Raw genomic sequence first — 10088 nt, forward strand, 5'->3', positions numbered from 1 at the left:
TAAAAACAGCATTCAACAATTTCACTTTATATATTTATCAAGTAAATTAAATTTTCGAATGGTAACATACAGTACATTAGCCCAACTTGAACACAACATTTTCTTATAAGATAATCATTAATTTAATGATTTTTTCAATTTGTATCATATAGGAAAGTGCATTTAAATGGGGTTCATTTAGATTTCAATTACAATGAAGATGAGTTTTATGGAGAGATACCAAACTCATGACCCAGTTTTTTTTCATGACCATGGGTTCGCCTGAAGGCAGGGAATATGGATCCAGCATTCCAATGATTAGAAACACACAGAAACACAGCTGACAACTCACAAACACAGTGTGTGTTCTAGCTAACCTAGAAACCTAAAGGACAACCATGCAGAGACAGTCGAGCCCCAGCTTGTGTCCTAATGGAAACCGTGATGAGAGAGAGAGACTGAGTTAGAACTGATTTTCATGGATGAGGACAGCAGAAGTTCATTGTCCCACCTATTTGGAACCCATTACTATCCAATTCAACACACACAAACAGCTAAAAAAATATCACGTGCAGGGCAGTGAAAAGATTGAAAAGAATGAAAGCTAATTTATGTATCACAAATAAAGCATTGCAAACATATTCTTCATTAGCTATGGTTTTTAGTAGGCGTTTCTTCAACTGTGGGCTCCAGTTTGTGCCAGAGTTTGATTCTGCTTAAAACATACATATTCCCAGATTTGAGGACCGAGGAATTTTAAAAGTATAAAAAAATAAAAAAGTAAAAAGTTTTCATGTGAACTTTTACTACTTTTAAAATGCCTTTCCAGTCCTCAAATCTGGGAAATATAAGATAATAATCAAGTAAAACATCACTTGTGTACAAAATATTTGCGCCATTTGTCAAGCTGTAAATATGTCTTATATATATTTTCAAAAATAATTCAGAAAGTTTGGAAATATTATAGTATTATTGTATTTAGAATACAAAACACCATTAAATTAACCTTAGCAAAACCAATTCCAATAATGTTTAAGTGTCTTTTCCACCACATAATGTTATCAAACACAATAGATCATTTGAGATGTGATGGAAACAAGAAAAAACTAAAATTACATTTCCTCCAAAATGCATGTATATCATTTTTGGGGGAAATTGTTAGTAGTTAAGTAGTGTAAGGTACACTTTGTAACTTTTGGTCTCTAACAGTTAAGGATCAAAACTGCATGCATTTAGCAGGAGAACATTGTTCTGGCTGTGCTTCGGCTCTGCGTGACTGTGCGGATGAATATGGTTATCCACTGCACATAAAACATACACTACTGGGCTTAAGAGATTTAGATGGAAAGGATCTCAAGCTGATTAGCTGAAGACGTTACTGTAGCTCAACCCATTAAGACACGATACTTCCTTGAAAAAAGAATACAGCACAGCGCTACAACAACCATAATGAAATGAGCCTTCAAAATAGATCATGCTTTATGGCAATTGATCTGTTCAATAAAATACCTTTCTCACCTGCGGAGTAAAAAAAATGCTATATTTTGGCACTTATAATACTTTAATACTATCATATTGAACAAAAATAGTTACATAGTGTACGTTGGTCTGTTGGTATGTTCGTCTCTCATCTTTCTACTGTGAAGAAATGAAGGAATAGTTTGTGAAAGGGGAAGAACTATTTGTATCTGATCCTGCTGGTCACCTTTGGCTGTTGGATCAATATCTGTGCTTAGATGTCAGAGCTGACTGCTTTTATTACTATTAAATGAGTGAAACTGAAGCTTTACTGAAGCTCTCTTTTATCCACAAACCGCTTCATTCATCTAACCTATTTTACATTAAAAAGCTCCTTTCAATTCTCTCTTTGCTTTGTTAAAGTACGATGAGCATTTCAAAGGCATGTCTGTATTTTCTGTGGATTCTGTGCATCTGGGTTCATTGCATCTACAGCTGTAATCAAGCTTACCTGATAAAACCGACCTCAAGACATTGTGTTCCCAAGGCTTCAGACCACTGAGCTAAATTATTCAGTTGTGCAATTCAGTTTCTATAGACACGAACTTCTACACCCACATACTGCTCAGACAATTGAATGGCCATTTAAATGAAATGGATTACAACTAAAAAGACACATTCTTGGAATATCCGGCATGGGATCATTCTGTGATACTTGTGCTAATTTTTTGATGCTGGTCTCTATTTACTGCCATTGGACAAGCATGAGCAGGACTTTTTTTTTAATTCTCCTTTTATGGTTCATAAAAGAAAAAAGGGATACGGCATTAGAACAACACCAGGGTCAGTAAATAGCCGCTTTCCGACCAAGTAGTTCTAGGAACTTAGTTCTAGGAACTGTCCACTTCTAAACAGTTCTAAGAACTACTCTCCCCTAAACTCGGTTTTGCTGTTTGCGTTCGCACTGGCCAAGTGGCCATAGGAACTGGTAGGAGGGGTAAGGGAGTGACGCAGGCACGGTGACTTTTATTTTGACGGCGCGACGGACCTTTATTTTGGCGGCGCTGAGAACGCCAGAGCAAACAATGCTCGCATTCTCTGTGTTTATTAGTTAGCAATCTGTCTAACAGTACAGTTTAATATGTTATTAGATAGAACTGTAATAGAAAGTAGACAGTATATGAAAAAAAGGTTATTAGCCTATGTGGTTGATGTCCAGTGTTGCTAGCTGGGCAGATAAACAATCATGTTTGGCTTGGTCCCCTCAAAGTTGCGTTGGATTTTCTCTTCAGCATAAAGGTTTAGAGACCCATCTATCACTGTTTTCCATGTTTGTATCTAGTAATAGTACCATTTGAGGGAGTTCTCCCCTCCCCTCCTATAGAGTTGGTTGGGTCCATAGCCCGTCTTTTCCAAAACGTTTTCTCAGGAGTAGGCTACCGCGGCACCGCCGGCGCCTACCGATAGCTGGGCCGGCCCTACCATAACGCGTCAGGGAGGATGGATGGGAGGAAGAGGCCAGGAGGTATGGAAGCTTGTTTCCGCCACAGAATAAAACATTTTAAAAGATAATTGCGACTTTTTATCTCACAATTGCGAGTTTACATCTCGCAATTCTGTCATTATTTCTCAGAATTGCGTGAAATAAAGTCGCAATTGCGTGTTATAAAGTCAGAATTGCGAGATATAAAGCCAGAATTGCGTGAAATAAAGTCGCAATTGCATGTTATAAAGTCAGAATTGCAAGATATAAAGTCAGAATTGTGTGAAATAAAGTCGCAATTGCTTCTTATAAAGTTTAAGTGAATTATTATTTAACCTTTACATTATTTGTTGAACCATGGCATTAATACAAACTACAATAGTGACTAGAGGCTGCTTGTCGGTTCGCTGACACCGTGCCGCCTCCCTCTCTTAACGTTACTGTGTCCCACACAAAACATTTGTTTGTTGTATAAGTCATAAGATAGATGTGTCCATTTGATTATTAGATTTGATTGTGCATTAGCCTCACATATGACTGACTTTGCTGTATGCAGGCAGCGATGTGATGATGCCTGATATGAACTTGGGTTGCTACATTAACTGAATGAATATATAAACATATATGCCACATTGATAGGTCACAGCCTACCCATGACAAGATTTCACCGCACGTTACTGGAGCTACCCATCAGAGTTTTATATTTAGAGTTAGGGGTTGTGAAAATGCCTTATTAAGCACTGCTAATTGACAACGCAGTAAAGTTTACATTAATAAAGTCAAGAATTCAGGCCAAATAGCTAAAAACGAATCACTGACAAGATTATGCTTTTCTTGCCCTCCAAATTTGAGAGAATCAGATTAATGTGTATCCACAGTCATCTGCACACAGTTTTACAGGAAACTTTTCTCACGCAGAGACAATGGCTGATGCTTCACACTTGTAACCTTTGGGTTTGGTACAGATGACAAGATTGCTTGTCTGTACAATAGGATGCTTCTATTTATCTCTTCAGGCTATTATTTGACTGAAATCATGTGTCAAGCAGGCACACGTGTAAACTGACTCATCACATGGCCATTAGACAACAAAAACATGCAACAAATAGCTGTTTTCTCCTATGTAATAAACAAAAATGATCACGTTTTTGCAGTGGAAAATAAATAAATCCGCATACACTGATAGAAATGCTAAAGTTAAACATTTGAGAATAAAGCACCGTTTCCATCTAATGTGTTCAAGAGACCAAAATAAAATAAAAAGAGAACAGACATTGGCTCGGGCATTGTCAAAATTGAATATGCTGTGAAATGAAACTGGTCCACTGGATAGTCCAGTTATCCATTCACATCCACTTGTTGAGGCAAAGTCACGTGAGTTTTTCGTTGCGCATCGAGGGATTTATTTGGTAAATGCGTTTCCATTGTAGTTCATGAGCATGTCTTATCAGATCATTTATTTTATCTCAATTAAGCTCATAGAATTTACGCACATATTGGCATTTCCATCCAGTGGTTTATGCAATATTCCAAAATTTGTACGGAAAGTATGGAAACTACAGTACTGTGCAAAAGTCTTAGGCATGTTAATATCCCCCACCCCCCGTCCCCCCCCAAAATATGGTTTTAAGTCAGTTATTTCTATCTTTTGCTGTAGTGTGTCAGTAGGAAATATCAGTTTACATTTCCAAACATTCTTTTTGCCATTAATTGTAATAATCCAGTGAGATTTGTGTATGCACAAGGAGTCTGACAACAGCCAGGATGATCTGATCTCACCATCATCGAGTCCGTCTGTGATTACATGAAGAAACAGAAAAAACTGAGACAGACTAAATCCAGAAGAACTGCGGGAACGTCTATAAGATGCTTGAAGAAACCTTCCTGCAAAGCTACAGTACTGTGAAAAGTACTGGCACTTGTGTTAAAATGCTGTAAAGTGAGAATGCTTTCAAAAATAAAATCACAAATTGTATTTATTTATGATTTAACTTCTATTAACTAATTCAAATCAATATATGGTGTAACGACCCTTTGCGTTTAAAACGGCTTTTGTCCAGGTACACTTGCGCATAGTTTTTCAGGGAGCTTTGCAGGAAGGTTTCTTCAAGCATCTCGGAGACGTTCCCGCAGTTCTTCTGGATTTAGTCTGTCTCAGTTTTTTCTGTTTCTTCATGTAATCACAGACGGACTCGATGATGGTGAGATCAGATCATACCGGCTGTTGTCAGACTCCTTGTGCATACACAAATCTCACTGGATTATTACGATTAATGGCAAAAAGAATGTTTGGAAATGTAAACTGATATTTCCTACTGACACACTACAGCAAAAGATAGAAATAACTGACTTAAAACCATTTTTTTGGGGGGACGGGGGGTGGGGGATATTAACATGCCTAAGACTTTTGCACAGTACTGTAGCTTGTATCCCTAAAGGTACAACATTTGCACATTACCCTCTGACAGAATAAAATAAAATAAATATAGCCAAATTAACTAAGCTAAAACAAACTGATTCAGCAACTGGGATTAGGAATCGACTGGCAAATTAATTATGAACCAATTCTTTTAATGATTCACTTTTTACTGACTCGCTAAAAAGTGGGTCATTAAAAGAAATGTATAAAATTGCTCAGTAGGAGCTGGATGGGTATGTGTCAGTTAATTATATTAGACTACATAGTAGCCTATATAATATAGCTGTGATTAATTATTTGCTGCCTCCTCAAAAGTATTTACAGAATCGTTAACGGAATCACGAGGGAATCTGAATGATTAAACAATTCCCTTTGCGGTTCACTAGCACCTGATTTTCTCAGATCTGAGTTGGAATGGAACAAGAGAATCACTTGGACAGAGTAAAAGGAAAGCAGGATTGCAGAGGAGGGGGTCTTCTAAGAACACAACGTGAGTTTACTGTATGTAGGTCATCGATTCAGAAATGTGTCAGTGCACAACACAAGAGTGAGTGAGTGAGTGAGTGAGTGAGTAGTCCTGGGGACTTCAGGAGAGGAGGAAAGAAATGAGAGAGGTCATGAGAAACTATTGAGCTATTTCTCATCTACTTAAACACATGAAAATGTGTTACTGAAACAGTCACTGATCAGTGTGCTACCAAGTAACCATCCAAAAGAGTTTGGAGATGCTGATTTACACAATGCATATCTACACCTTGCAGAGCGGATACTCGAACAATAAAATGTATCTTTCTGTTTTTATAATATGAAATAATATAAATAAATTCAGAGCTCAACCAGTGCTGTAATTTGGATCCATCCATCCATGGCTTTTCAAACTTATTTAAAAACTTTCAAACAAGTTTGCTTTGAGAAACTTGGCTTTTCTATTTAAAATTCTACTTTTGAGAGTACTGACACATTATTAATGTATGTTTCCATTCAAAGTTGCGAATTTAACTTGTGCGCAAAATTTTAATATTGCATGAAACATTTGAGAATAAAGCACCGTTTCCAATCCAATGTGTTCAAGAGAAGAAAAAAAAATCGACAGAAATTCTGAATAATTCATCACATTCAATTCTGAATTCAAAATTCAATTCAATTCCTGATTTGAATTCAATGTAAAAAGCATTCTTAATTCAATTCTCAAAAAAAGAAAAGAAAAAGAAAATCAGCAAAAGTTAAGTTGGTTTGTTGCTGGTCCGGACTAATACCCGACTTGGACTATGTGGAACGCAGCTTCAAATGACAGTCACCTGACCTCAATGGACCTACTCCTCTCTGACACTTCAACTTATGAGAGAGAATGAGAGAATAAACTCCCCAGACACCACATACTGGCTCTCACGTTAGAGTTACATCTACAATCTCTTTATTCAGGAAGATGTGTGTCATCAGGAACATCATGCATCAGTAAAACTCAAAAGCACCTCAAGGGAAAACGGCCACCTAGATGTAAAGTCCATTATCCATTCTCTCAAGTGACCCTGTTTATAAGCGAGACAGACTGAATCTCTCATTTTCCCGGCTGTCTGTAGATCCGTGGTTGCCAAGCAGATGGACAACTCATTGTTCTGCTCACAAGACAGACGAATACACCACTGCCACAGTCTGAGGAGAGATGACAGACAGAATAATGCCAAGAAATCTAGGCTGACGGCACAAACACCAACACAGGCCTGTCAATTTTCACATGATTTAGATCCAGCGGCAACGTTTTCCTGTTCTCGGAGTGGACTGTGATGTCTGGTTTAGATGGGCAAATTTCCTCAAGGGTCACAACAATAGAGACCAGCACTATGGCAGTCTGAGGGTGTAAACAGATGGCATTGTTTTACGGGATACTCAGAATTTTCTTGGAAAGCGGGTGCTTGTGGATGTTTGCCTTTGAAACCCATTACAATTCGTAAAAAGGATTATTGTTGAGAGACGAACGCTGGAGCGATTTACACAAACAAGCTTGCACGTGCCATCTCTTCTGGAACAATAGGAATTGTGTTTTGGAGTTGTTTGTTTTGGGGGTTTTATCAATACAGTCTGGACTACTAAAATACCAATAACCCAGAACGCCCACGAAACGAACCCAACTTAATGAGTCACACTGCAGACAAATGCAGCACCGCTTCAGTCTAACTGGAACACCATCTGCAATCAACAATGACAAAAGCATTCATACGCACTCTAGCTTTAAAAATGTCTCTCTTTGTATCTGCAGAAAGGCAGGTATGAATCATGACTCGCATGCAGGTTCAATAAAGACTAATAATCGGGTCCCTCACGTGATGTGATAGCTGGAGATGTTTCGCATGCAATGAATAATTATTGCATGCAATTGTTGTGAAAGCTACATACTTATCATAACTAATAGTTGTGGTGTACAGTAACAAAAATGACACACTGTGTAATGTGAGACGGGGTTTCGTTCTGTAAGGTGAAGACGACGGTCTTGTTCTATCAGATTCCTGAACAAGTCTCTGTGTGTCACAGCGTGTGCTGAGACATTGTACAGAAGCTTCTGGTGTAATCATTGTGGCAGCTCGACCTGTGTGATGCTGGAGCCACTCATGAGAGATATACACTGACTGATGCACTTACTGTATCAGAGCTGCAGGATTTTTATAGCACTAACAATCAGCAAATCTGTGCAAAAATATCATTAAAGCAAAAAAAAAAAAATAATAATAATAATAATAATTTTTGCATTTACAAATAATATTATAAATTAATTATGCACTACCTTTCGAAAATTTGAGGTATGATATTTTATTTTTGAAAAATGAATAATTTTATTTAGCAAGGATGCATTAAATTGACCAAAAGTGTTAGTTCTATTTCAGATAAATGTTATTCTTTTGACTTTCTTTTTAACTGTGCTACTCTTTGGTAGCCTGGAAATCCAGACCTAAATCTAAAAGATTAATGGTCTGGCGTCGACTAATGAAAATCGGCCAGCTCGAGGGGCGGCACCAAGCATGCATTTGAAAATCTCGCTGCACGCAATTGGATAACACTACGACCAATCACAACAATAAACCCCATACGCTTAGCTACCAGCGGAGCTAACTGGTAGATTATACTCTTACCGTATCCGGTCGGCAAAACAGCAAAAACATCCTTCTTGCAAAGGAACGATTCGATTCGTCTTCTGTTCCTGTTTTAGATAAAAAGCCAAGTCTAACTCCTTCATTGTAGCGGCCAAAGCCGTTTCAAACAACTGGTATTCATCCATAGCCATCTTGCAATGTTTACTAATGACTTCGACGTCACAGCGCTGTCATCATCTGTTTAGCTCGCCTCTGGCCCGCCTAAATCAGATAACCCGATGTGATTGGTGCAGCTCAGATCGAGGGGCATATTTAATGAGCATCATTACTCGACACCAGAGTAACTCGCTGAGCAAATTCAACTTGTGCTCTCGCGAGAACTCTGGATTACCAGGGTAACTCTTTGGTTAATTTTGACTGAAAAAAATTCACGTTTTGATTTTTTTACTTAATCAGAATAATATTACACTTGGTGTATGTTGTGGCACTTGCTAAGTGAAATAAATTTGGACATGATTCGAAAAGGTTAAATGGTCCTAAAAACAGTCACACTTGTACTCCTAGTGGTCAAAAACCGGCATAGAAATAATGAAAAAACAAAACAAACAAAAAAACATTTTAGCAGATCTGCCAGAATGCAGCACACAGCAATGAAGGGGTTAATTGGGAAAAACATTTTTATGGATTAATTAATTGTATTGTAAAAAATTGTCGAGACAAATGGATAAAAATTATTGCATAAATAATAAGTACCATACAATTCTCTCAAAATATGAGATAAAAAAATATTATTGAACAAAAAAATATTATTGGGCAAAGAAATTACATTTGACGTGTTCGGCCACTTTTGACTGAGAGGAGTGTCAGAATTTTTTATTACTGTTTCCACAAAAATATCAAGCAGCACAACAGTTTTTTCAACATTGATAACAATGAAAAGAAATGTTCCTCGAGCACCAAATCAGTATATGAGCATGATTTCTGAAGGAATGTGTGGGTTTTTTAATTATAGGCCTATAAGGAATAAATTCTGATCCCAAACTTTTGAACGCTAGAACATATATTTCTAAAGTCCAGCATCCTGCTGTCAACTCACAGTCAGAACTAGACAAGCTTTCACATGAAAACAGGACTCCTTTTTATTCTGTGACAAAGCCTGCCATTGAGATTTTAAATGTGTGTTTGTGAAAGGTAGAAAAAGGACAGAGTGGGAATACAACTGAAATGAAAGAGAAGCAAAGTGTAAGACAGAGAATATAAATGAATTACAGAGATAAATAGAGTACACGGAATAAAACACTCAATTCACCGGCATCACTACACAACACTGTTGTTGTTCGCGTTTAATGTAATGTGGTTCTCACGTTGGCCATTTCTGGAATGAATTCGTTCACAAACTGCATCTAACAGAGGTTTGATCAGCTTTTGATCGTGTGTAAGGGGAGAGAGTGGCTTTGTAAAGAAAGTGACAGGGTCACACTTCCCTGCCCAAATACACAAAAACTTTCTCCCGGGACTGCGGCCTGGAAAGTTTCACTGCAGAGGTTTAACTGATGAATATAAAAAGAGGAATAAAAGTGAGAGAGTGTGGTCCGAGGTTTCAGAATGGAGGGAAAAAGACCTGCTGTGAAGGAAATAAAAGCAGCGAGGGCCATGAAGGTCT

This window comes from Rutilus rutilus (genome assembly GCF_951802725.1).
Source record: "Rutilus rutilus genome assembly, chromosome: 22".
Classification (NCBI taxonomy): Eukaryota; Metazoa; Chordata; class Actinopteri; order Cypriniformes; family Leuciscidae; genus Rutilus; species Rutilus rutilus.